This window comes from Alexandromys fortis, unplaced genomic scaffold (assembly GCF_014885135.2).
Source record: "Alexandromys fortis isolate MF-2015 unplaced genomic scaffold, M_Fortis_MF-2015_v1.1 scaffold_201, whole genome shotgun sequence".
In the NCBI taxonomy this organism is placed as follows: Eukaryota; Metazoa; Chordata; class Mammalia; order Rodentia; family Cricetidae; genus Alexandromys; species Alexandromys fortis.
In genome coordinates this window covers 1,043,653-1,071,473 of record NW_026068087.1, presented here as the reverse complement: position 1 = coordinate 1,071,473, position 27,821 = coordinate 1,043,653, and the positions used below count along the sequence as shown (strand labels likewise).

Below are 27,821 nucleotides of genomic sequence, written 5' to 3'. Positions count from 1 at the left end.
AATCCTGTGGATCAGGCCCTAGATCCAAACAAAGAGTGGTTGGTTATAGTGATAACGTTCATCCCACTGTTGCCCCCGTGGCCATGTCTTGTCCAGACAGTCATTATTGTAGCATGCGGGGTTCCCAGCTGAGTAAGACTGGTGGTTACTTTCTTTCTCAAGCAGCTTATGTAGCTCCTTCCTGTACGGTGAACGCTGGCTGGCAGGGATGAAGCTTCTAGGTCAGCGCCAACTTGGTTTCTCTGTGTTCTAAGACTCAAGTGTGTGGCGTTTTCAGCCTTAGTGTTTCACTGTGTAGTTCTGGAGGGTGACCAAGAGATGGCAATAGCCTGTAATGTTTCGGGGTGGGGGTGTCTATGGGACCTTGCTGGCCAACAACTTCAGAAGATGTTACCCATTTCTAGCACTGTGCTTTTTATTTGATAGTCTGTGCTGTCTACTAGAGTTGTCAAACTTGTTTTAACTGGGAGTTTTATAAACTGCAGAGCATACAATTCTCAACACCTAACCCCACAGTGTGTGTGATCAGTCTGCTCCAGTCACCAGCTCCTTGGGTTCATCCACCTCCCCAGAGACCTTTGCACTGGCTCTTGAGAAGCGATGGAAAACAAGAAAGGAAGGAAGGAAGAAAACCATAATATGAAGCTGAAAACAAAACAAAAAAAATCTTGTTTTGTGCCAGGAGGTGGCACATACCTTTAATTCTAGCACTCAGGAGGGAAAGGCAGGTGGATCTCTGATTTTGAGGCCAGAGTGAGTTCCAGGACAAACAGAACTATATTGTCTCAAAAAAAAAAAAAAAAAAGAAAAAGAAAAAAGAAAGAAAGGAAGGAGGAAGTGATGGTATAAAGGTGTACAGGTAGTAAAACAGGAGCCCACACCTCCACCACCACCACCACCATCACCACAAATACCACTCAGAGAGGGGAAAACAAACACCTAAAGGTAGCCAACCCAATCATGCCGCAAGCAGACTTGCAGATAGTGCCTCTCCCTTCCCAGAGAAGCGTGTTTCCCTGGGGCCCCAGGCCTACCATGCCCTTTGCACTGTAGAGCAGTGGTTCTCAACCTTCCCGATGCTATGACCCTTTGATACAGTTCCTTCTGTGGTGGTGACCCCCAAAGGCTCCTGACCCACAGGTAGAGGACCACCGCTCCAGCCAGTGTGGGCTTGAACGAAGGGATGTGCTGTCCAGAGTCAGCACTCTGTCCCCTGAGTCCCTCCCATGCCAGGAAAGGCCCAGTGGCCTCAGTGGGACAGCTATGCTGGACGATAGTGGTGAGGCGAGTCACTGAGCTCTATGGAAAGAAAGGTCACTGAAAAGTTTTATACCCCGATAAGCCTCTCCATCCATGCAGCAGTCAGAACCAGACCAAATCAAACCGAATTAGAAAAAGCCCAGGTTTAATGGATACATCCCTCCCAGATGATTTTCCAGTCCCCAGCGAGGAGACAGACAGGAAAGAGAGACCCAAAAACCTCATGTCTGTTTTCTCGGGGGCAGTGTAAATGCCTTGTGGGAGTGGCCTTGAGCATCTCTGGGGAGGGGTCATCATTTGGCTTTCTGAGATGCAGCAGGGTTTAGAGAGAGATGGGGGAGGGGACTTGGAGTTTGAACATTCCAGACTCTGGGTATGTGGATGCTCGGGACTGGGGTGAAACTTCCACCCGAACATTCAGACTTTGGATAAGTGGATGCCCAGGGCTGGGGTGAAGCTTCCAGCTGAACATTCCAGACCCTGGGTATATGGATGCCTGAGGCTGGGGTGGAGCTTCCACCCGAGCAGTCACCGGAGGGTGTCTGGAGATTACACATCCTTGGGTACATGCAAAGTCACCGTGTAGCAAAACCACATTTCTAGCATTCGCCAAAGTTGAGGATTAATTATGCAGGGGGAAAAGATGTTCTAAGTAGCTGTTAATAAAAGTGTTAAGAGGACAGCAGCAATAATCACAGTGAGCTGTGTTGAGCACTTAACTTGAAGCCAGCTTGCCCTAGGTGTACCAAGAACAAACTCATTTAGTGCTCCCAGGTTTCCATCCCCTTTCACCGTCAGAGAACCAGAAGGCAATAGGTTGAACCCTTTGAATGCAGACCCTTCTGTCTCAAGACAGCTCTGTTCCGCTGCCTCTACCCTGAGTTCTAATAAGGTCAATAAGGCAGAAGCAGGGAGTGTATTCTGTTGTTCTTCTCAGCCCTCCCAGCTCTCGGGAAGAAAGCAGGAGAGTCTTAGTCGGTCATATCTGCAGCCAGCAGAAGGAGCTGCAGGGAGGGAGCTATGTGTCTGATCTTCTTAGGGCTGGGAATGCTCTTTCTGTCCCTCTACATCTTGGCGTCTTTAAGGGCCCAGCTATGTTCCCTCTCCAGCATTCGCACCTTCTCCCCCTCCCAGAACTCAAAGGGTCTCCTACTCTGCCCCCTCTGTCCTTAGTGCTCCCCAGTGCTCTGCTCTCTGAAGACACTGAACTGTTTTCACTCAGAGTCTCCCTGTATCTGACAGAGTACACACTGTGAGAATTTTCTCACACATCAGTCTGAAAGGCTTCAGTTGCCCTGACCTGCAGCCACCAGATTTGCATAAATAGAGGACATTTGATTGGGGCGTACACTTTTCCTACTGAATGCAAGAACAAGTTCATGCATTTTGTTTTTCTCTAATTTTAAATCATATTTTTATGGTTAAACACCCAACATATTTAGTTGCTTTGCTTTCTTCGGAACAGGGTTTCTCTGTGTAGCCCTGGCTGTCCTGGAACTCGCTCTGTAGACCTGGTTGGTCTCGAACTCACAGAGATCCACCTGCCTCTGCCTCCTGAGTGCTGGGATCAAAGGTGTGAGTCACCACCACCCGGCTGATTGGCCCAGCCTTTAAAGACTTCTCTCCTTAATTGCTGTGGAGTTGGTAAGTGGCTAGAAGGTTCATCTGTTTTAAATTAAGGCTGTTGTGTAAACCGCACACTCAGCCTAGCATATGAGCCATGGGGGATCAAACAGACTCCAAAAGAAGTTTCTTTCACACGGCTGTTCTGAGGCAGACAGTCTTACTGGTTCTGAGGTCTAGTTCCCAGCATGAGTTCAGGGTGTCTGGAAAATATTTGTGAAATGCCAGTCATTTTTCTCCTGGCATCCTCTGAGGTACCAAGCATTCATACTGTCTTTTATCGTATTTAACTTTCTCTTTATTAGGAACAGTACACAGAACACCCTATGACCTTTACCCAGATCCACCTGCAGTTAGCAAGCCCATGGGAAAGGGAGAGAAAGAGGGACAGAAGGATCCAGATATATATCTTTAGCAGTCATACATACTGTTTCTTTAGACCATGTGAGGGAGGTTACATCCTTCCTGGCTCTTTACTGGTTCCTTCAGTGTGTATGTCCTCAGAATAGAGTGTGCGTTCGTACAACCTCTAGAAGTATAACACCCACTTTAACGTAGTCAGAAAAAAGCCCACCAGCAAGCGTGAGTTTCTTTTCTCTGCACGCTGAGTGATACTCCTCTGTTTTCATGTGGTTTTCACATAGAAATCTGCAAACCCAATTGTTTCAATATTTTAAAAAAATTTTTTTTGGGTGGTTTCTTGAGACAGGGTTTCTCTGTGTAACAGTCCTGACTGTCCCGGCATCCACTCTGTAGACCAGGCAGGCTTTGAACTCAGAGATCCTCCTGCCTCAGCCTCCTGAGTGTTGGGATTAAAGGCATGCACCACCATGCCCAGCTCCCACCTCCCCCCATCATGTAGTTCTAGCTGGCCTCTGGAGCTCACTACATAGACCAGCTGACCTGTAACTCATAAAGATCCTCCTGCCTCTGCCTCCCTAACCCTGGGCGCTGGGATTAAAGACATGCACCACTAAGCCGAGTTTGAGATTTTTTTTATTATACACATCTTAGTGAAGTTGCCTTTCACCGTATCAACACTAAGTAGCAGCAGTGAGTGCACATGAGATCCCTGTTTTCAATCAAATGCTGTTTATTTTCTGTTCTCATTAGGGTCTCTAAATATATCAAGGAGATGATCAAAATAAATAAGCACTCCGGTCATGGAAATTGGAGTTGAGATGGGTACCGTTTAACGCTTTCCCGGGAGGCAGGGGCAGTGCCCCTGGTGACTGCAGCCCTTAAAGGGAAGCTCTTTGCACACTCGTCCTGGGCCCCTCCCCCGCTGGTCCTCACTGTGAACTCACACTTGTCCTCGGTGCCTCTGGCCCTGATCTCCAGGATCCCTCTCTGCTCCCCACACACTGCGGGTTTTCTAAAATACTTGGCTTCCTCTCTCCATTCCAAAACATGACAACTGGACGCAAGACAAGTCTCAGCACCTACTTCCCTTCTGAGGCCTCAGCTTGTGCTGGGAGAGGGTTTGAGGGTGACAGCTCTCACTGGTCCCCTAGTGGAGGAAGTGACTAGACCAGCTTTCCTCCAAGCAAAGGGGAGGGGCTTTGCCAGAGGAGTGCCCTGCTGATGAGTCCTTGGCGCTAAAAATGTCATTGTGTTTCTCCTTTCTCCACCTTTGTCTTGAGTCCCTCATTTCCCCCACGGAAAGATTTTTATATTAAAAATTCAAGACAACGCTTTCATTTTTAAATTGCATTTTATTTATTTTTTATCTGTTTGGTAAAAGAAAACAGATTAAAAGTCAAATAGCCACCGTACCTAGCCCCACTTCCCAGAGGAACCTCTTTGAAGTCTTTTGGTTTTTTTTTCTTCCAAATCACTGCCCTCTGTCAGAAGTCTTGAGCGCAGTCCTGGTTTATTGGTTTTAAACGTTGCCTTCTGACTTCCTGTGAAAAGAGAGGAGGGTAACACAAACCCTCCTCTCACCTCCCCAGCCTTCAACTGCTCTGCCACACGGGGCAGACCCTGTGGTTGGGTTTCCAGTCTGAAGATGATTTCAGCATTACTCACTAGAGAATTAACTGCTGACCTGAGATAGCGTTCTTCTTTCACGTGTACAAGGGTTCAACTGTTTTCCTCAGAGCTTATGATTGTCTTCAAAAGACCGTTTCGTTTTTACTGTCTCCCCATGTTGATATTTTCCCCGGCGCTCCAGTAGACCTACAGATGCCAACTGCTACCATTCACTCAGTGTTTCTGAGTGCTGCAGTATCCAATCCCTTCAGACAGCCCCTCCTCCTGCATCACCCAGCCTCCTGCTCCAGCTGAGACTAGTTCCTCCAACTTGCTACCTAACACTGTCTGGGCCTTCCCTTTGCTGGCCTCTCTGGCTTAGATCCTTCTTTTCTTGAGTCCCAAGTCTTGGTTCATTATTGTTGATTGGTTGATATCATTGGTTGGTTTAGGCCTTTGCTGGGACTTAGTACGTATCTTCTAGTGGCTTCTTGGGAAAGTTCTGAGGAGGTAAATTTTCAGAGGCCACATGGAATGAAAGTGCCTGGGGGAGGTGGACACACAGAACTGTCATCTGAACGCTTAACATCTAAAATTTGGAGGTAGGGCTGGGAGATGGGTCAGTGATTACACACAGCAATGCCTGGGGTTTGGATCCCAAAGAACTCAAGCAAAGTAGAGACCAGAAGGTCCCTAGGGCAAGTTAGCGAGCAAGAGTAGCCGTATCCTCAAAATCTGTGTTTTATTGAGAAACCCTGCCTCAAGGAATAAAATGGAAGTGGGATTGAGGGTGAGTCCTGAAATCACCTCTACCTGCCCCCCCCCACATATACACACAAGCACACCACATCCACACACAATAGAAAACCTTAATTAAAATAAAATTCGGAAGTATCGCCCTTCTGCCATCCTTGAGTCCTTGGTATGACTTGCCTTCTCTCTGGAGATTTACAAGACCACCGCCTTATCATTTTTGTTTTTTTAAAGCTAAACAACCTCAACGTAGAACATTCCAGGGGACCACATGCCTGCTGGGTGCATCCCTGTTCCTCAGCAGCGAGGGGGAAGGATCCTGGGTCTCTGGAGGCTGCCCCTCGGCTGGGCCTGCACCTGCCCCTTCTCCCCTCTTTGCCCGTAATAGCCTGCTCTCCAGACATAAGGAGGCAGCCTGCAGAAAGTCAGAGACACACACGTCTTGATTTGTTAAAAAGAAAGATGGCTTTCCCCTGAGGAGACAGGAGCGAGATGGGGACAGGGGGCAGGGAGAGAACATTGTGAGCACCTCTCCTAGGGAGGACCAGCCCCACCTACAACCCCCTACCTCCTTTTAGCAGGCACCCTGTTCCTTATATTTCCCAGTAACTGGTCTTTTGTAACAAGCCTGCGAACTGATTGTTCCCGACTGGCAATTTCTCTGAAGCAGAGTAATAAATACGAAACCCCAGGAAGAGGCTGTTCAGAACATTTGCTTCTTATTTAAAGAATTTATTTTTACATCAAACTTTCTGTATCATTTCTGAATGTCTAGCCGTGAGAAGGTGAGGCAAATTAAAATGTTATCTTCTAAAGTACTCAAGGAACCTGGGTGCAGTGGCACACCCCTTTAATCCCAGTCCAAGACGCAGGCAGAGCCCCATGAATTCAAGGCCAATTTGGTCTGCGTAGTGATACCTCATCCCAAAAATAAGTAAATTAACTATGCATTAATAAACAAAGGAACCTGCATCCTGCCGACTCCCTCTCTGGCCCTCTCCCCAGTCTTTCGTTTTTTTTTATTCTCCACTAAAACCGATCATATTTGTATTCTGAAGGATTTCTCAGTTTTGGAGTTAATGAATCACTGGAGTACAGAAGGAGGTAAGAAACAGAGAGAAAAATTAAATAAACAGCAACGACAATAAAAACGGATCTCAAGGTCAAGTCAAAAGGAAGTACCATTAAACACCGAAAAGCGTCTGTAATTATAATCTGACTTCATCCTAATGGCTCTGGGCAGCCTAGTGTTACCCCACCGATAGAGAACAGGACCACTACCACAGTTCAAAGCCAGATTTGAAGGAAGCTTTCATCACGGACTGGTCAGGTGGATGGGCTCTGGCCAGGTCCATCTCTGGGTTTCCAGAAAATGGCCCCAAGTCAAGGTTTGCAGCAGGTTAAGAAGGAAACCCATAATTCATTGCATTTCCCATCAGGCCCAATCAGGGGCAAGCGTACGTCCTGACGTTTTCCCTGCAGTGAGCCTGCTGTGACCCAAGGGTGCGGTCAAGCACATTAGTGCAGGTGGGTCAAACAAACCTGATTAGGGGAATGAAGAACAAGTGGTTTGTTAATCACCCATAAACACAGCCTCCAGCATTTCAGGTACCATCTGTCCTTGGGCAAGGGCCTTGCAGAGCAGAAGAAGCCTTTTTGTTTCATGAATCTCTTAGGTGAAGTACTTAAAACTCGAAAATGTCACTTTGACCCTCACACTCACTTTCCGATTCCTCATGCACAAACCCTGAAGGGAAAAACAACCCTAACAGATTGTTTCTCCTTCCAGCTCCTTCTTCAGTCCCTCTACTTTCTGTGCCTGTCACAAAAGGTCTAATACCTTAACTCCGGACACAGGGGTGAAGAGAGGTCTAGACTACACCACTGAAAAGACCAGTCAAAGAGACCGCGATCCTAGGATCCTGGGAGCTTGTCACACCAGAGAGAGGCTATTTGCCCTCCAGAGAACCCCCAGCTGGTAGCTCAGGGCTCGTCATGCAGTCTCTGCTTTAAGCAAGGTGTTTTAGCAAAAGCCTCATGAAGCCATGGGTAGGAGGGGCTCACCACAGAATCACGCAGGCAGGTCTTTGGAAGTTAGGTAGGGCTGTGTGTGTGCTTCCTGAAAGAAGGTCTATTTTGACTAATGGTTTCAGAGGTTTCAGCCCCTGTTGCTTGGTCCCTGGGGTGGGGCGGAGCATCATGAGAAGGGGTAGGGGAGCAAGACCCTGTCCTCCTGGTGATGGGGAAGCAGAGGACAATGAGAGATCCCGAACAAGATCTGCCTGCCTTCTCACACAGTGCTCCAGTGATCCACTTTCTCCAGCCAGGCTGTGCCTCCTAATGGTTCATTTGCCTATAAATCCATCAATCGCTTCACCCATTGATGTGTTTAGCGCCCTGTGATTCAGTCCGTTCCCAATGGCCCCACCAGCTGGGCTTAGCGCCCTGTGATTCAGTCAGTTCCCAAAGGCCCCACCAGCTGGGGCCAACTGTCAGTGCATGGGCCTCTGGGTTCATTTTTATAACCAGATCATAACAGGCAGATCTTCCTGTGTTCACACATAAATCCCTGATCCCAGAACAGTGTCGAACAGGCATGTAGAAGGAAAGGGTGTGAAGACTGAAGGATGGCTTTGGGGGACACTGCAGAAGTCTTTCCTGCCTCAGTACTTTTAGAAAAAACAGCGAAACTCAGAAACCAGTCTAGGCTGGACAGAACCAAGACTCCCGAACATCTCTTTTCTCTAAGTTGTGTAAGTCAAAATAAAAGTTCATGGGAAAATATGTAAAATCCCATTGTTGAGAGTTAAAAATCAATTGAACAAGTGCAAGAAAAGATACAGCTTAAGAAACCTTGTAAGTTCTTATGCGTTAGTGTTCAGAGAGGTCAGCTCTGACTGCTAGAAGAGGTTTCTGTCACACTGTTCAGCAAATACTTGTTGGGAGCCTGCCATGTGCTGAAGCGCTGTGCTCACAGGGTGGGCGGGAGCTCGAATGCAAAAAGGCAGAGAGGTTTGCTGGAGGGGAGTGGGGCTTCCTCCTCTGCCTGGGCTGAGACACAGCAGATGAGGAGGAAGTGGCCCTTTGCCCAGATACAAGGAGGAAAGGCAGTAGCCAGCACCCGGTTAAGTTGTCCAGTGAGAACTGGCTTTGAGGTAAGCAGGATGCAGGGGAAGGCCATAAGGAAGGCCTTGGCCCTAGGAGCAGTGGGAGCCACAGAGGAACACAGGGTTCTAATGTCTGGGTTTCTTCCTACCCTGCAGCCTGGGGCGTCTTAAATTCCATGTCTTCAGTTTCCACTTTGGAGTGCCCCAGGCCCCGTCCTCCGTCCTTCCTTTCTCAGATATTTTCATCTCTTGCTGTTCTCAACCTGCATCATGGCTTTGAATGTGCTGTTTGCACACATGACAAGTTTCTGTCACCAGTCATCTGGGCCCCTCATCGTGAGCTCAGGACCGACCCCACCGCCCTAATGACACGTCCATGCTTAGCCAAGGAAAGTCTCACTTCCGGGCCTCTGTCTGTTAGGGTTGCCCTAACCGAGTACCACAAATGGCTGGCTGAAGCCACAACTTTGTTCTCTTTCAGCTCTGGAAGGGAGAAGTCCCAAATTAAGACATTGTCAGGCCCGCTTCCCCTAAAGGCTGTGTCCTATCCATCTTTTATGTAGTTGTCAACAGCCCCCTTGTCAGCAGGGATTCCACCCCAGTGTCGCCTTCTTCTTCATGTGGTCTTCTCCCTGCGTGTTTTCAGTGTCTTCTCTCATGCCTGCCTGTCTCTAGTCCTCCTATAAAAACATCAGACACCTTAGATTAGGGTCTACACCGATAACCATCTTGCTGCAATTACTTCTTAGAGTCTGATTCTAGGTAAGGCCATAGGAGGCCCCACAGGGCTGTGCACACTTGTGGTCCCAGCCTACCCGATTTGGAGGTCGAGGAAAGAAGGATCCTGGGTTCAAGGCTATTGGCTCTGTATTCACAGGAACCAGGACTAGGCTTTCACACAAACCTCTGAAGGGGCCCAGTCATTACTGCAGGCCTTCTCGGACAGCTGATGGCCATGTCTTTCTGTGGATGAAATCTAGTACAGGATGTATGCCTCCTAATAGTTTTCTGCGCCCCCTCCCCATCCAGGGCACCACTGTGCTCTGCTGACCTTCAGAGTTATGGTCAAAGCAAACCCATGTCTTCCAACTCCACTTCCATTGCCCTGATTCAGTTACAGAGGACCACCAAACCTAGCCATGAGATCATCTCGCTCTTTTGCATGAGCCCCCTACCTGTCTTCCTGTGTCACTCAGTTATTATGTGTGTCCTTTGTCCCTGCCATGTCTAGCTCCTTCACTCTGGCACCTGGGCCTCATGTGTTTTGTTTAATTGGTTTTTTTGAGACAGGGTTTTGCTATTAGCTTGAACTCACTCACTATGTAGCCCAGGGTAGCCTAGAGCTCATAATCCTCCTGCCTCAGCCTCCTCAGATGATTATAGGTATGTGCTCTGGCCAGCCACTCTCCCTCATGACTTTCAGACTCTTTCCCAGGAATCCTCACTTTAGCAGGGCAGCCTTGTGCCTGAGCACTGCCTGTATGTGTTCCTGCCCTGTGACTGACACCCCTCCTTCGTGTCTCTGTTCACACACCATCCTATTAAATGATAATTATCTAACAATAGACTTGTTACCATGCAGACAGCGAGTGTCATGAAGGTGTTCTAAGAATGTGGTGTGCTTGGACCCGGATGACGTTGCACCGGTGACATGAACCCATCACACAGAATTTTAATTCCCTCATGTAGCATCTAAAGTTCTGAAACTCAGGAGCAGGAAGTAGGATGGGGCTGTGAGGGGTAGGAATGCACCCTACAATGGGTACAGCTTCAGTATGTACAAGGAAAGTTTGAGAACACTCATATACAACCGGTGCTTATACTAAAGAATACAGAGAGATACACTGCCCATTGCCACCTCATAGGAAGTTTTTAACCTCAATTTTTTTTTTAAAAAAAGAATATGTTATTCACTGGCCCCTTTATTATATTGAGACTTTTGAGGTTGAGGTTAAGAGACTTTCCCATGGCCTCAGGTCTAGTCGGTATCAGACAATGATGGGAAGCAGGCCTTCAGCACCCAGAGCCCTTTGCCCTGTTCAGAGTTCAGTATCTTACCATGTGTTAAAACCTAGATTACAGGGTAGGCAAGATGGCTTAGCAAGTGTAGGTACCCACTTTCTAGTGTGACATCCTGCACCTACTCCAGAACCGATAGGTGCTCACTCCCAAGTGTGACATCCTGCACCTACTCCAGAACCGCACACTGGAAGGCGAAAGCATCCCGCAAGGTGTCCTCTGACCTCTACAAGTGCAATATGGTCATGTTTGCATACCTCTCCTCACATATAGATAACAAATATGATTTATAAAAAGAGAGACACCTGGTGGTGGTTGCTAATGCCTTTAATCTGAGCACTTAGGAGGCAGAGGTAGGTAGATCTGAGTTTGAGGCCATCCTAGACTACAGAGTGACTTTCAGGACTGCCAGGGCTACAAAGAGAAACCCTGTCTTGAAAAAAAAAAAATAAACATAAGAAAACAAACAAAAAAACCCAAAACCAATACCACCAAAGTCCAGGTCACACATTACCTAGAGGTGTGCCCACATTCCCAGGGGAGAAAATGACCTGCGTGTTGATCTCATAGAGTTCTCTGATCCACAGACTAAGCACTGAGAAATAAATCATCCAGACATTGATACTCCTGATGGACAGCTAGGGCTTCACCAACATGAGTACGTGAAGGAACCATCTTCATTTCAGGCTGCATTGGAACAAGGAAATGCTCAAAGTCATTTTTTGCAGTGTTGGGCAGCACAGGAAATCTGTCCCCACCCTGAAGGGACACTCCCTCTGTGAGAGCAGCAGCCGTCATTGTCTTCCATGCCGCTTGGGTGGATACCCCTGCCCTAATGCATTCTTCCTCCCTCCTGCCTCTATAAATATCTTGGGGAAAGTGGCAACCTAGCAAGCTTTTGTTTCCTGTCCTTTTAACAAGGGAATTTTCTGCCCAGGTTTTTAAGATGGTGGTTTTCCTCATGCCCTGGAGCTGCACCTAGTTGGTCAGTGTTGTCCCCAATGGTTTACTACACAGAGCAGGTCTAGGTTGAAGGGCCGGACAGGTAGTGGCACCCTGCCAGTGTGCCACGGGCCAGTGTGGCTCTCCTTGGCTCCTTGCTGAGGGGCACTAGCAGTTGCTGGATCTTAGAATGTCCTCCAGAGACCCTCCGTGCCTCTGATGTTTTGATGTCTTTGCTTCCTAGAAAGCCAGCCTCCTTTCTCTTCAGTAGAAAACATTTGTGTGGGGACAGACAGTGTCACTGTAGTGTGCTACTGCTGCCTGCTCCTAAATAACTTGATGCTCCGGGCAGACAATAGGGACACTCTTGTAGGAGCACAGTGATTCTCCAAACCAAAGACAGTGCATTCTTGGGTGGTGTATTACTTAGTTATTTGGGTTTTTTTTTTTCCTGTGATAAAGTAACATGCCAGGCAGCTCATAAGATAAAGCGTTTGATTGGGCTTATGGTTTCAGGGGGCTTACTTCCATGTTAGCAGAGCAAAGGCGTGGTGATGGTAACAGCTAAGAGCGCACATTATGATCCTTAAGAGGAGGCGGGGAAAGAGAACACTGGGAGCAGTAAAAAAAAAAAAGTCTTTTGAAACCTCAAAGCCCATCCCCAATGACACACTTCCTCCAATAAGGCTCCACCATCCCCAATGACACACTTCCTCCCACAAGGCTCCTCCATCCCCAGGGACACACCTCCTCCCACAAGGCTCCTCCATCCCCAGTGACACATCGCCTCCCACAAGGCCAGCTCATAGAACCTCCCCAAACTGTTCCACAAACTGGGGATCAGGCTTGAAACCTATGGGAGCCTATGGGACCATTCTCGTTCAGACCACCACAGGTGGGTTTTCCATTGCTGAAGGAGCAGACACTAGAGACCCAGGAATCCTCCAGTGCTTCAGAGACTTGCATCTCCTTCAGGGACTTGCATTGAATAGCTTTCTTTCCCACCCTTGTTTTTGAGACACATTTTCACTGTGTAGCTCTGCCTGGCCTGGAGCCTGCTATGTAGACCAGTCTAGTCTTCAAGCCTGCCTCTGGCTCCTGAGTACAGGCTTCATTTATACTTGCTATTTGATGGATCACTCCAAATCTTTTCTTACTAATACGGGTTAATTATACATAATAATGGAGATCAGTATAATTTTATTCCTCTATATATTAGATCCAATCTTCTCCTCATTACTCTGTCTTAGTCTTACCAGCCTCTTTGTGAGTGTGTGTGTGTGTGTGTGTGTGTGTGTGTGTGTGTGTGTGATGTATCCATGTGCGTGAGTATATTTGTAGAGACTAGAGGTCACTGTTGGCTGTCTTCTTCTGTTTTTGAGGCAGGGTCTCACTGAGCTTGGATGGCTAGATTGACTGGACAGTGAGCCCCTAGGACGCCCCTGCCTTTGCCTCCCAGCTGGTGTGTGCAGCCACTCTCCGCATTTTATCTGAGTACTGGGGATCCAAACTCAGGCCTTCGTGCTTGTACAGCAAAGACTTTAGCTGCCGGACCATTTCCCCAGCCCAGTCTCCTTCCCTTTCTGAACTACTTCCCCTCCCACCTTCGTTTCGTTTACTGTAGTTGCTGTTTTGGGTTTTGTCTCCAAGTGATTTTAATTAGGGTTCCTCACAGGAGCACAGGTAATGTCTTGCTTACTTACAGTAGTGTGAGCAACTCACCAGTGGCTACACCACTGGAGAAAACGTCTTTTAGCCTGGTGGTGGGAGTGGTGCACGTCTTTAATCCCAGCATTTGGGGGGCAGAGGCAGGTGGATCTCTGTGAGTTCAAGGCCAGCCTGGTCTACACATGGGACAGTCAGGGATACACAGAGACCTTGTCTCAGAACATACGCCCCCCTCCCCCGCCCCTGCAAAAAAGAAGAAAAAGAAAAGAAAATGTTTTTTCTATCCCCACCAGCACCCATTAATCCTCAGGGAGGGGTGGGAACCTTGTGAGTGAAGAGCACTGTTGTCCAGCCCTGCCTGAAAGGTGGCAGTCTTCATTACCCCGCCCCTACCCCAGTACGCATTCCTTCTGCCTCCTCTACTACAAGGATCCCGGAGTCTTGGAGGGGTTCCTCCAAATCTTGATGGCTTTAGACCTACAAACACAGACTGGCTATGATGGCACATGCCTGTAATCTCAGCACTTGGAAGAGTCCTGTGGGCTGCGTGGCTTACCTGGCAATGTTATTTCTCAGAGTTCTGAGTCTGTAAGTTCAAACTCCGGGTGACTGTGTATGTGGCGGGGGGGGGGGGGGATTTTTGAGGGTCCTTCCTGCCTTTGTGCTTTTTGCTCATACAGCAAGGAGAACAGCCTGATGTCTCCTTCCTGTTGTGGGGCCCTCTCTCAGGACTCATGTCAATATCTCCCAGAACTCTCAGCTTGTCACACCGTCCTGGGGCTTGAGCCTCACAAATGCACTGGACACATCTTGGCCCCTAGTGCGACATAACCTGCCTCCCTGCTGCGTTCCTGTCCACCTCCTGTCTTTCCAGTCACCCAAGTCAGAAAGTGATATCATTGGCCACAGTGGCTGCTGCCAGTGTCTGCAGGTCCTCTGTCCTCTCTGTCCCTGCAGCCATTGCCTGCCAGCCACTACTCACAGACACAACAGTGGCCCCTCGTTCCCTGGCTTGTCTCACCAAGCCCTACATTGCTTCCTGAAGAAACGCCCAACCTCGGTTCTCTGTCTCAGACACTGGAACACAGTACACCCATTGCTTCCCACTCCCTGGCAGGCCTGCCTTTCTTCCTGGCATTTTCTCTAGTACAGTAATTTACCACAGTGCCAGTCAAACCAAATGCAGCTCAGTGTGCTTGTTCTTGCCTCTGGGGCACCCCCCTCCTCCGCACATACCTCCTTGGGGCACTCCCCTCCTCTGCACATGGCCCTTTGGGGCACCTCCACCCCTGCATATGACCTTGGGCACCCCATCCCTGTGAATGACCTCCTTGGGGCAACCCCAATGCACCTACATGGCCTCCTTGGGGCACCCCCCCATACACATCATGGCCTCCAGGATCATACTCATCTGTCAGACTCATCTGGGTCACCATGGTGAAGCCTGACTTGCCCCCAAACATCGTGAGCTTTCTACATGCCTTCTTTATAGTGTGTTATGGGTGTCTGTGTCTCCCTGAGTCTTCTGTGAGATCCTTGGGGGCCTGGAATCATCCATACTCAATGGCAGCAACAGCAAACACATGATGTTGAACCTACATGTAAGTGAGAAGGGGAGGGGAGTGGGTAGGAACCTCTTTCTGACTCTGTGGTCACACGTGTCCTTAGCTGCCTGCCCTTGGTACTTCCTGCACACACACCCAAGCCCCAGAGGGAGCCTTGGGTGTTCCCTTTCCCTCCTGCCCATGTGAATGCCCTCATGAGGAAAGCCCCTCCCTCCTCAGCTTGAGTGCCCATTCGTTTTTGCCCCTTGAGCACTTTTGCTGACTTCTGTCCTCTGCCGCGCTGTTGTTCTAACAGTCTCCCGCAGAACAGCCCTTAACGGCACCTGTGTGATCTGCTGTCCACCTGGTTCGTTGTTTTCAGTGACTCCTGACTCCTCATGTAGACAGGGCCTTGGCGTGTGCTCCGTTCTTTCCTGGTCACTGGGCATTTGGTTACTGTTTCTCCACACTCTGTATTTATAGCTGGCCTCAAAGTCGGGTCCCTTCTCTGCCTGTCCCCCTTTCTCTGAGCTAGATCCTCTTTGGGAAGACAGAGTCTCCTCGGAGTCGTGTGTCGCCAGACAGTTTTCGAATGTGGGCTCCACCATTCCCCACCGGGGTCTGGAAAGCAAGCAGCTTGACGTCTAAGCATCCTTGAGAGGGAGGCGGCATCCTCTCCGTGGGCTGCTGAGAGGGTTCAATGAAACGCTCTGTGTGGAGCCCATGGCACAGCCGAGCGTGAAGTGAAGGCTGGCCGCCATGACTGATGATGTTTCAATACATCTTCCCCTAAGTATCTAACAGTGCAGCTCCTGGCCAGCTGCTAATGTAGAATAAGTGTGGCACAGGGTCAGACTCCAGGCTTCCAGAGTTGCTCCTGGAACCTCCCCCTTTCTCTCTGTAGGCATGATAGCGACCCCCTTCTATCTGCTTACCTCAGGGTTAAGGATTTGCTTTTATTGGTTTGAGAGGGTCTCAGGAGGCTATTGGCTATCTTAAAATAAAGCTTTTCTGTATCCTGAGAACTCTCTGCATCCAAGTGAGACCAAGAAGCTAGACCACATCTGTCGGCCTCGGGTGCACAGCTGGGGAGGGATATGGCTGCCTGAGTTCTGTGACTAAGGAGTTCCCAGTTATCTCCATCTGACCAGAGCTGGCAGGAGTCCTGACTGTTGAAGTCCAGGATGTGGGCCCTCTTGGCCCCTTGCCTATGGAGGGTCTCTGCTTCCTGGGACTGGATGATAGCTGTTCACTTGTATCAGAAAGGAGACGGTATTGTAGCCCCGTGTCAGTTGGCTGGACCAGCAAACCACGTAAGTGGTTCTCACTGTGTGCTTCTCTTCCTCATCCCAGCTGATCAAAGGATGAAAACACACAGGTCAATAGGCTCTTTCTATGGGAGGAACTGTTGGGACATCCGACCAAGCGAGGATCAAACAGCTACATCAGAGTCATCTGGAGAGCTCATTCCAGAATGCAGATCCCTGAACTCACCTTTATAATTTCCGATTTCATCAGTCTGCCTGGGGCCCAGGAATCTGTCCTGGAAGACTATAGTACTCAGGTGTGGCACAGTAGACCTGCTGGGTTCGATGTTTTATTCCCCGGGTGGAGGTGGGTACTCAGGAACCACAGGGAGATTTGACAGGTTTGTGACAGAGGCGCAGGACACTGAACATGCTTCACAGCCCTCCCTTGCTCTCGACAGCAGGGCCAGACCTGCTTCTGCACTGAATGGAATTAGGGCATCTGGATGGGGGCCCTGGGAAGCTGTGTGGGAGCCAGAGAGGGGAAGAAGGCTTTGAATGTGCATGCATATCCTATCTTCCCATGACAGTGCTGAGGCAGCGAGGGGACCAGGCATGAAAGTGTGTCAAACCGAGGAGTCTCAGTTGAAGTTGGCTGGCTACTGACCCAAATAAATGGACCGGATGCAGGGACAAGAAAGCTGGGACTAGGTCTAAGGTCACCAATATGGGCTCCTCCCACATCATAAAGAGCTTTTAACTTTTCATCTGAGCATTTGATCCTTCTAGGGCAAGATCATCCCATGATGAAGCAGGGCTCTCAGCCCCCAGCAGTTTGCATGGCAAAGCCACTAAAATCGTGGGCACACATACTAGCAAGATAGTTGTGTTTCTGGATTTAAAAAAAAAAAAAAGTGCTGATGTCAGTGGAAGCAAAATGAGTGAGCTCTGGGAAGCCCTGGAAAGAAAGGGGGTTCACCACCAGAGCCAGGCTGTTAGAAGGGCCTCCTGCCATCCGGGGCTTAAGGTCAGGAGGTAAGGTCACTTAGCCATGTGAACCTGGGCTATTGAGTGTGTGTGTGTGTGTGTGTGTGTGTGTGTGAGAGAGAGAGAGAGAGAGAGAGAGAGAGAGAGAGAGAGAGAGAGAGAGAGACTGGGAGTTTTATGGCACTATGGAAAAACTCCCCAGGCATGCAGACCTTAAGTAAATATAAGCACAAAAATAGATTTTCAAACCATGTCCTTCCAGAACGCAGTAGGATTTACTGAAAAATTGGGTTGAATTCCCAGTGCTCACCTGACTGCTGAGTGGGGAAAGGCAGAAGGCTCCGTGTCTCTCCAGTGGATCTGCTGAAGCAGGGCCAACGGCAAGCCCGATGATGCTAACGGGTGACCTTCTAAAACCAAGTGGGTGTGTGTGAGTGAGCCAGGGTTATGTGAGCTTCAGGCTTGATGACGGGGATGAACGTTAACTGTCCGCCCCAGGCCTGAACCCAGAGTAAAACTTCGTGTCGAAACTCTGCCCACGTGTTATAGGTCACGTCGGGTTGTTTGGTGGTGATGCAGGTTTGGCCCTGACGCATCCCACTTTGACTCAGTTCCACGTGGATTCTGAGGTTGGGTTCTGCCCAGTGGCCAGCCTAGCACTGGGATTAACATCTGACCACAGAGCACAAAGGTTTTCTCTTGAGCCAAGAGGTGAGTGCAAAAACATCAGGGCATTCCCCAGCATCCTGTTTTAGGTTGATTTTCAGAACCTAGGTTTCACTAACCCCAGAGTGTCCGAGGACCTAAGTATGATGCCCTTGGCCGTATTTCAGCACAGAACATCTCTATGGGGCACAGTCAGGGGTGTGCTAGTCCACTGGCTTCCTGAGTAGGTTAACAGTCCTATTCAAACACTATAGGACTCCATGAATCTCTAAGAGGTGCCTGTGAGAGCAAAGGGAATCCTGTGGCAGGAGTTCCTCAAAGATGTCCTCCTTATATGGGACACTGCCTCCTTGGTAATACCATCATGATGTTCAGAAGTTCCATGTGACAAGACTATACTAGGCAGCCAGTAGGTATCCAGGGGCTACTTGTGTCCTCTTTAGAGTAGGTGTCATGATAAGACAATGATTGGATAATGTTCGGTGTTAGCACATCCCTTGAAGAATTTGTTAAAGATGCATCAAAGGGGACTAAAGAGATACTTATGGCTAAGAGCGCTTGCTGCCCTTCCAAGGGACCAGAGTTTAGTCTTCAGCACCACAGGCATAAGCACACACACACACACACACACACACACACACACACACAAATAAAAGAATAAACACATTGTAAAGTGAAATTAAATTAAAATGCATTCCACTGGACCCCCTCTCCTGCGGGATCTGATGCCACCGACAGAGTCCAGACATCTCTCTGTGGCAGGCCATTAGCAGATAGCAGTCACACTTGAAGAATGCTTACCCACTGTTTACTTACCCAGTGGCTTAGACTTGAGAGTCCAGTGACTCTGAACACAGTGACTTTCCTGTCCTCGCTCATTGTGAGGCTGCAGAACAACAGAGCTGTTGTTCTTAAAGTCCCATCACACGGTCTGGTTCTAACATTAACAGAGAGCTTCCCATGCACCAGACAGCAGGCGTACCCTCCCCTACCTCACCCTGACAACTCTCTGCTATCGCCAGTTCCATTTTACAGACGACAAAACGGGGTCCAGAGCCATCTCCCATGGAGGTGGCACCAGGATCAAGGCCAGGAGTCTGACTCCGTCGCCTGTGTTGTAAGCATGGCATGGAGCTGTCTCTGGGGCACAGCACTCCACTGAGGGGGGGGGGGGTCTTTGCCTGACGGTCTGGCTGATTCAGGCCAAAGTTCAGTTCAGTTCTGTGGGAACTTAATTGAGTGTCTATAAGGTGCCAACACTGGCCTAAGACGTCTCAGTTAATCCAAGCAGCAACCTTGTGGGAAAGGTGTGGCTGCTGCCTTCCAGAAAAGGAAAGGTGGACCCGGAGAAGTCAGTCTTGTGGCTTGATATTGCAACTCAGCCAGCTAGAGATAGAGCTCCTTCGTCTACCCCTGGTGCTCCCTAGGTTAAAGCAAGGCTGTTTGGATTCCTTGCTGCATATTTAATCATTTGAGCTTGTTCTGGCAATCTTCCTTTTTGACTATTAAACACCCGAGTCTGTAAATAAAGCCTAAGTGTACACGTAGGGAGGACAGACGTATCCAGAGTCACCCTCAGACCAGGCACAGAGCTGGCTGAAGGCACCAGTAATAGCCAGAGGCCGAGCATGTGTGGAGAAGGGAATGGAGAGGCTGCCCTGGAGCAGTCCCCTCAGGATCTGTGCAGTGGCAGAGGCTGTGAGGGAGCAAGGGGAAGCAGCCGGGGAGCACTTTGTGGAGACTGAGCCTGGGCCCCTGGGCTTAGGGCCAGATCCCACGGGCTCACCCACCCTTTTCACAGGCTCCCTTCTTGCCTCGGGCCATAACTAGTTGATGTTTGATTTGGGATCAAAGCCTTGATTTTCTCCTCTACCTGATCAGTCTTCTTTTTTCCATTACCTTATAATAGCTTCTGTAGGACTCTCGCTCTCCAGCTTCCTCTCCCGGGCCCCTGTGCTTCCAGCAGCTTGGAAGCAGCTGTTGCTACTAGACTGAGCCCTGGTAGAGTGGGTTGTCAGGTGAGGGGCAGGTGGGAGCAGCTGAAGTGTGATACTTGGGTGTTTGTATTTGTGCTCTTGAGTAGAGATATATGTTTCTACCCCTCATGAGCCCTGGCATGGTGGCCGGTCCAACTCGAGAGGCTGTAGCTCATCTTGTGAAGGATATTCCACGTCTGACCGTCCCAAGAGCCTGAGTGCTATTTGCACACTGCTTCTGGGCTGTTCAACAGTTCCTTTCCTCTGGTCACTGGCTCTGCCAAGTGGACACCCTCTCTTCATGGAGACAAATGTCACATTGACCCCCTGAGCCCTGGCAGCACCGTTGCCATTTTGAAAAGGGTTTGGAGGGTTCTGTAGCCTTGACTTATGGCTGTCTGAGGGAGGGCCAGTGCCTTGCCAGTTTGGATAAACCATAGCCACAGCCTACTTCTCCTTTACACTAAGAAGTCCCGCCACTTCCAGGGTCTTTTGCCATGAACCCTCCACACAAAAGTCAGCTCACCAGTGCTGTGGACTTAGGAGGAATGTCTGGGACCACCCATTGTTCCTGAATTCCAGTTCACAGAGTCTCATACGGTACATCTTCATCATGCTTCCATCTGTAGACAGACCCCCCGAGGTAGCCTTCCAATGTGGAGCAAGGGATGGCGTATCTGAAACAATGGAGAGATTTTTCTGGTTCACATTCTCTTGGTTATGTGGGTTGCTAGACTCCATCCCATGTTCTGATGACTTTATCAGCAATAACTTAATAGCCAGGACTGCATCATACCATGTCACTGGAGAAGGGCTCAGCATGTGATGCCAGCTTTCCTGTGTCCATGAGCTACCTACAGGCTTCTTCATGGCCTCTGCTTTCAGCATCCTCCTGCAACCTGTCATTCAAGAAGTCTTTCAGTTGCTGTGGGGAACCAGAGTTGTGTGTGTGTGGTGGGTGGATACTGCCTGGCTCCGCTGCTGGCCATTGGGTGCATTTATCAGTAATGGCTGCAGACTGTCTTAGCAGGACTGTGGAAATCCTCAAAACGGTGTGGGTTTGATGCTCACAGGCAGCTGACCACCCATCTGTGACACCTGCCCTGACCTTTCTGTCTTGTATACACCTAGAATAAGAATCTCAGCTGAAGGGCATGAAGCAAGATTGTGGACCTCATGCAACTATTTTTTTTTTAAACAAAAAGACCATTTGCATGTCAGGAGAAGTCTGTCTGGATTTTGTTGCCTTGCAAGGAAGTTCCCGCAGCCTTCCACCTGACTCTGAATGCGTGCACAGAACTATGAAATGCTGAAGAAGTGACAGCGTGTAGCAGTCCAGCCAGGCTCTCTGGAGCGAGACTGGAGCCCCTGAAGACCAGCTGGATCCACTTGCTATTTGTTAAAGTTCTTTTAGTTTAGTTTTTCAATTTTAATTGAGTGATTGATTTTAAAACTATCTTAACCATTGCCCTGCCCTTCCCCCAAGTGTAGCAATGACGTAAAAGGAGACAAAGTAAAAATCCATCTTGGATTCACGCTCCTTAAATCCTCTAATGCTTCCTGAGGCTCACATAGACGATGGGGTGAGGAGATAGAGAGCCTCGGAGTTCCTCGGAGTGAGGCACTCTGATTTTATGTTCATTTGCTTTTCCTAGAGATTTACTGTGCTCAGTGGGCAAGTCCCTCTCCCCTTCCTCATGCACCTTTTCTTGGCACTCTTTCTTTGGACCATCTAGCCTGACTAAAGAGCTAAAAAGAACTTAGAGGGCCTGTTAGTCCACCCTCTCCACCCTCCAGTGCAGTCAGGAGAGAGTGAAGTGTCCTTTATGAGATGTGAAAGCAGATGCCACATTGATTTCCCCATGAACCACTTCAGGTGCTCGAACCGTGCATTCTCAGCGCATTCTCATTCGGCCTGAGAATCCCCTTTGGCCATGTCTTTGTACGCTTTTTTCTGTTGTTATAATGGAATTATCACAGACTGGCGATTTATAGAGTAATTTATTTCTTACAGTTTTAGAGGCCTGGAAGGCCACAGTCAAGGGACCCTAGATCTCGAGGACTTTCCTGCTGGGCTGTTAATGGTGGGGGATGGAGCAGTGAAGACTACAAGCCCTGCTGGATGCAGCACCGGGGTGGGCAGGGGAGGGAGGGAGGAGGTGGGATTTGTCCCTTTGTTAGGAACTCCCTCCACAGTAACTATCCCACCGCTTGGTAACAGTGTTTGTCCTCTGCCTAAGAAATCCACAGTGTTGTGCTGGGATTGAGTTTCCAGCCCATGGACTTTGGGGAGGTATGTTCAAACCACATTGGATCATAACCTGCTTTGAAGGAAAAACATGGGAGTCATTTCTTTCTGGTTCCCAAGCCCACTGTCCTCTTCCTTGAAATGTCCTCCCCACACCTCACAGAGGTCTCTTCAGAGGGTGCTGGGGGATAGGAACAGGGAAGGAAGACGCAGCCCAAACTCACAAAGCACTCCAGAGGGAGGTAGTAGAAATCACCCTAGAATTTGCTAGAAACTCACCTTATACAAACAAGCTCTTAAAGTTCTCTGAATGTTAGGGACTGGAGTAAGGAACATACACACACACACACACACTACACACAGACAGGCAGACACACAATACACACACACTACACACAGGCAGGCAGACACAAAACACACACTCAGACATGATATGCACTGCACACAGACCGACAGACAGGCAGACATACACATTTAAAACCTGCAGAATAAGAGTATAGAAAAAAAGTATTCCAGGAAAGACTTAAAGCATTATGAAACTATGTATCCTAAATGTAGTTCTTATAGAAAACATAAGTGCTGGTGGTGGTGGCTCACACCTTTAATCCCAGCACTCTGGAGGCAGAGGCAGGTGGATCTCAGTGAGTCCGAGGCCAGCCTGGTCTACAGAACAAGTTCATAGCCAGGGCGACAGAGAAACCCTGCCTCAAAAAACCAAAACCCAAACAAACAGAAAATAATAAGCAGGAACATTCAGAGCAGGAGGAAGAAAGGGGGCAGGGTCTGGCGATGGCTCTTGAAAGTCTTCATAGGCTCCCTGTTCAGTTCTTCAAGTGCCCTCAGCAAGACAGCCGAACAAAAGGGACTAGGATCTCATCCCGCAAACTGATGTTTCTTCTCCCCTGATTGAGTCACAGCGAACTATGCAGCTTTCTTTGACGGGTCCTGGGCTGAACATGCTGTGCCCACATGTCCATATATTCTTGGCCTTCACACAGATCATAGACTGTGGGACCAACTTGCTAAGGAGGGGAATGGGACTGTCCTGTCTACACAGCTGACCTCTAAACTCAAGCAGTCCTTGCCGTAAGAGAGGCCTTGGCCAGGACACCTCAAAAACCTGCTAGTAGCTTCCTCTTTCCTGAAGAATAGAACAGAGCGAATGAAGCCAGAAGCTACCAGCAGGCCTGGCTAGGATGCTGGATAAAGGTGGGTGGGTGTGGATAGGGAGGAGTCTGCTGTCCCTGGAACTGCTTGCAAGGTCTGGGACTGATTCTGCATCTGGAAGAACATTTTTAGTGTCAGATTTGTGAGGCATAGGCAAGGGGGAGCCCTTTACATAATTAATCTCCTAGCTGCCAAGGTCATTTCTGCCCAGCTGGCCAGTCATATTCTCTGCCAGGCTGGGCTCAGGCTAACGCAGTGTGCCCTGAGCCAGACCTGAGCGTGCTGGCCGGGAGCACACAGGTTGGAGCTAACGCAGGAAGGGTGAGAAGAGTCTAGATAGTTCATGCACTGGATCATATGTGGTCTTCAATCAGACAATAAATATGGAGCATCTAAGCCTACCCCTAGTGACAGCTCTGAGGGGGGCCCTTCTGAGGCTAAGAGCAGGAAGCAACAGCGACTGAGTTCTAGAAGGGTCCAGCCATTTCACACTTTGCATGGTGATATGGGCATCAACCACTTCTTCACTTATGTGACCCACTTTGAACTTCCTTAGATTCACAAAGTACTTGTCTTCCAAAAAAAAAAAAATAAACGAATTGATAAAATTATTGAGCTTGTAATGTCGATAACAACATGTCTACTAGGGCCATTTATATCATTTGCTGTGTCTCCTTTGAGAGAGAAGCTAGAGGAGGGTGGGGAATAAATCTTCTTCTTGGGAGCTCCAGCCTGGTCGATGCATTAGCATTGATTAAGTGGCTACTGGGTGCCAGCCTGTTTGGCCATTGAAGATACCAAGGGTGATGCATCAGAGCCTGTCCTCCAGAAGACATCACCGTGGTTGAGTGAGAGGCCTAAGCCAGGAGTCCTGTTCTCACTGCTGAGTGAGGGTATGCCGGAGGGAAGGGGAGACACCTGGGGAGGGGTCAGGTGAGTTCTAAGAGATAAGAAGACTGGAGAAATCGCCATTGAGTGCCAGCTCGTTCATAAATAGGACATTCTATTCCAGAGGCCAAAACACAGCATTGAGAACATTATCGTGCCAAATGGTAGGGCTGGGACTTGAACTCGGGATGCCAGCTTCAGGGTACAGCACTTGGGCACCGTGTTTTCAAAGCCCAATTTGGTTGCCAATTAAAGGGGTTTAGTGCAGCCTCTTGGCCTCTACGCATCTTGAGCCATTGCCTCTAAAAAGACTTCCTGTGGTCGTGTTGATCTGGGATTGGGGACCCAGAAGGGTCCTGTGTCTGCCAGGCAGGAAAGGTGTGCCACCCTGCCCTGGGAGGAGAGCAGACACAGGCCCGGTTGCTGGCACACGTGCCCATGCAGACTGTTCATGGCCTCCGTAGCCTCTGTTGCTTCCTCTCTGGCTGGGTTCCCGTTCTCCGTTTCAGATCTTGCTGGCTTTGAATCACATAGGCTTTGGTCTTCAGAATTCTGAGAAGCTGGCAGGCCCAAGCTTTGCCTAGCGGGGAGCTCGGCACTGCTGGAGAAAGAGTGCCAGGTCCATGGTCGTCTGAAGACTCCAGATAGTTTTGCTGTATGGATGCAGAGAGATATGGGAGCTAGGCAGCCAAGCCACTCTGCCAGAGTAAAGTGGAGCCATGTTTGTGTCCCCCGCCTCCAAGCGTCCGTGTGTCACCATCAGTGTTTATAGAAAGTGCTGCTAACCAAAGCAAGGCATTAATAAAAGCCACACAGCAGGCACATGACGATCGATAGAAGGCCCCTAGGACCAGCCGGTCAGCGTCCTCCTGCCAGTCTGCTTGGAGTCCGCCTGTTTGTCCTTGAACCACAGTGGCTGCTCCTCCAAAACATTTGGCTCAGGTTCATGTCGGTGGAAGCCCACGAATCCAAACTGCCATCAGCCACCAGCTTGTCTTCCTGAGAGCTTCCCGAGGAACCCCTGTGGCACTGACCGCTTTGACCGTTGTCTGGGCAGTTGCTGCCCAGAATGAGAAATGAACATTTTAGGCCAGACTCTCAGGAAAGAAGCTCAGTGTGTTGAATTAACATGTTCTCCAAAAGCAATATTTTTAGAGTAATTTTTAAAAGGGAAACATGTTTAAATTTTGTAAGATTATTTTCAGTATCTATAGTATATGTGTATATGCATCTCTCTCTCTCTTGCTCTCTCTCTCTCTCTCTCTCTCTCTCTCTCTCTCTGTGTGTGTGTGTGTAGCATGTGCTGCCTCAATGTTTTATAATTCTTGTTGTGCCTAGAGTGTTTTCAAAACCCTGGGAAGACTGCTGGGGCACGTGAAGGCCATTTCCTAAGGCCTTATTATTTCTTCCATGAAGCTAAACTTCAAGGTTGCCTGTTTTGTCTTGTTTTTTTTTTTCCCACTGTGGCTTTTTTCTCTTCTGAGCACAGGTAGCATTGATTGCCAATAAGCTGTTCAGCTGCTTTCCAATCATTCTGCTCCGGGCAGCGTCCCTGTGCATCCTGATTTCTTCTGTGCACGGGATTCCCACTGCAGGAGGATCCTGCCCGTCTCCCATCCTTGCTGAGTTTCTTCATCTTTGAGGTCTTCTGCAGTTGCTCTTCTTGATGCCAAAGTCCTGAGCTTTGGAAGGTGTCCAGGGGCAAATTCAGGAGTGCACAGCATCTAGTCTGATCTCACATCCGCAAAGCCAGCTGTCTTCCCATCTCGGCAACAGGTGCTATAGAAAGAGCGAGCTGGAGACGCCACCTGCCCTTCCCCTGACTGCAACCATCTCAGCAAGAGCTTGTTGGCTGTAAACCGGCTCACACGCACACAGCTTAACGAAATCATGCTCCTTAGCAAGCCGTTTATCTCAAATAGAATACTACCCCCATTCTTCTGACTTCTTTTTTAGTGTTGACTTTAGAAGTGGTTTATCAGCTGCTCAGGGAAGTCAGAATCATTGCTTCACTTTCATAGATATGATTTTATTGTCTCAAACTCGGCATCTGTTGAGCTCTCTGTGCCCCTCCTTCTGCCGTTGGGGATGGAGGAGGTTCAGGTGAGAGCCCCAGAGCTAGGGAGGAAGTGATGAACATGCCAGCTTGACCCTGTTGTGTAGAAGTTCTTAGGGTAATAATTGGTGCCGTAAACGTAATCTTATATTAGTTCACAAAAGTTTGTCCATGTGTCTCTCTGTGTCGTACCTGGGGAAACTGTGCCAGGGAAGGGTGAAGCGTGATGCTAGCAGGGGCTAGTGTACATGTATGTACGTATGTATGCATGGATGTATGTAGGAGGGGCTAGTGTACATGTATGTACGTATGTATGCATGGATTATGTAGAAGGGGCTAGTGTACATATATGTACGTATGTATGCATGGATGTATGTAGGAGGGGCTAGTGTACGTAGTGTACGTGTATGTACGTATGTATGCATGGATGTATGTAGGAGGGGCTAGTGTACATGTATGTACGTATGTATGCATGGATGTATGTAGGATTGACTAGTGTACATGTATGTACGTATGTATGCATGGATGTATGTAGGAGTGGCTAGTGTACGTGTATGTACATATGTATGCGTGGATTATGTAAGAGGGGCTAGTGTACGTGTATGTATGTCTATATGCATGGATGTATGTAGGAGGGGCTAGTGTACGTGTATGTACGTATGTATGCATGGATGTATGTATGTATGTGTGTATGTATGTATGTACAGCCAGCGATCCCAGGAAAGATGGAGGGTACGGAATGCAGTGATATCTGTATTATAAACAAACTAGTTTCTTCTTATCCAGTATTTTTCCCCCATGGTTTCAATTACCTGTGGTCAGCACCCAAAACATTAACTGGAAAATTCCAGCACCATAGTTTATAAGTTTTTAGTTGCTCTCCAGTCTGAGAAGTGATATAAACGTGCTGTCCCATGCAGGATGTGCATCAGCCTCGTATTCGGAATATCCACTGTGTATACACTACTCACCTACTGGTCTTGGGAGCCTGTTGCTTATTCCGAATGTCCTTCTGATTTGGGCCATTTTTTTTTCTGCAATAGAAGATTGGAAACTGGACATCTTATAAAGGAAAGTTTATTCTGCTTCACGGTTCTAAGACTGGAAGTGCTGGGCTGGGCAGCACATCTGAAGAGGGCCTCATATCGCATCCTAACATGGTGGGATGTAGAAGGGTAGAGATTGGTTTGGGGGAGGGAAAGCACGAAGGACGGACTGATGCGCTCAGAGCCTGCGTTTGCTAGACGGACCCTAGAACCAGGAGAAATACAGTCTTCACCCTGACCTGTTAACTGTCCCACACGTTTCCCTCAGATGAGGCTAAGATGACTCCTCTTTCCACCCCAGCCCTGTTCTCCCCTCTCTGCTCGTCTGGAGGAACTGCTGTAGAAACAGAATAGGTCATGGGGAAAAGCCTCGGCTCCACAATAAAGGCTGAGTTGGGGCTTTCTCTCAGTCATGAATCCTAACAGTGCAGCAGATAGGTAGGTAAGTGTCACGTAGCTTCCAGGAGTGGACTCAGAACGGGCTCCTGGAGGCCTTTGTTTCTCCAGAAGTTGGATAGCTGTGTGGTGACAAGCTGTGCTCCCTGCCATAAAGGATCAAGTTCCTATGTGTGTCTTGTAAAAATCTGTGCTAGGAATAAATTCCAAGAGGCAGCTGTGTAACTTCCGAGACTTCAATTGCGTTCTTCTTTCTC

General features: G+C 48.8%; 1 protein-coding gene across 12 annotated transcripts in view; it reads left to right on the top strand.

The window, feature by feature from the left end:
- Positions 1-27,821, top strand: part of Atxn7l1 (ataxin 7 like 1) — a 208,316-nt gene that overhangs the window by 42,087 nt on the left and 138,408 nt on the right. The gene's annotated exons all lie outside the window — the stretch shown is intronic.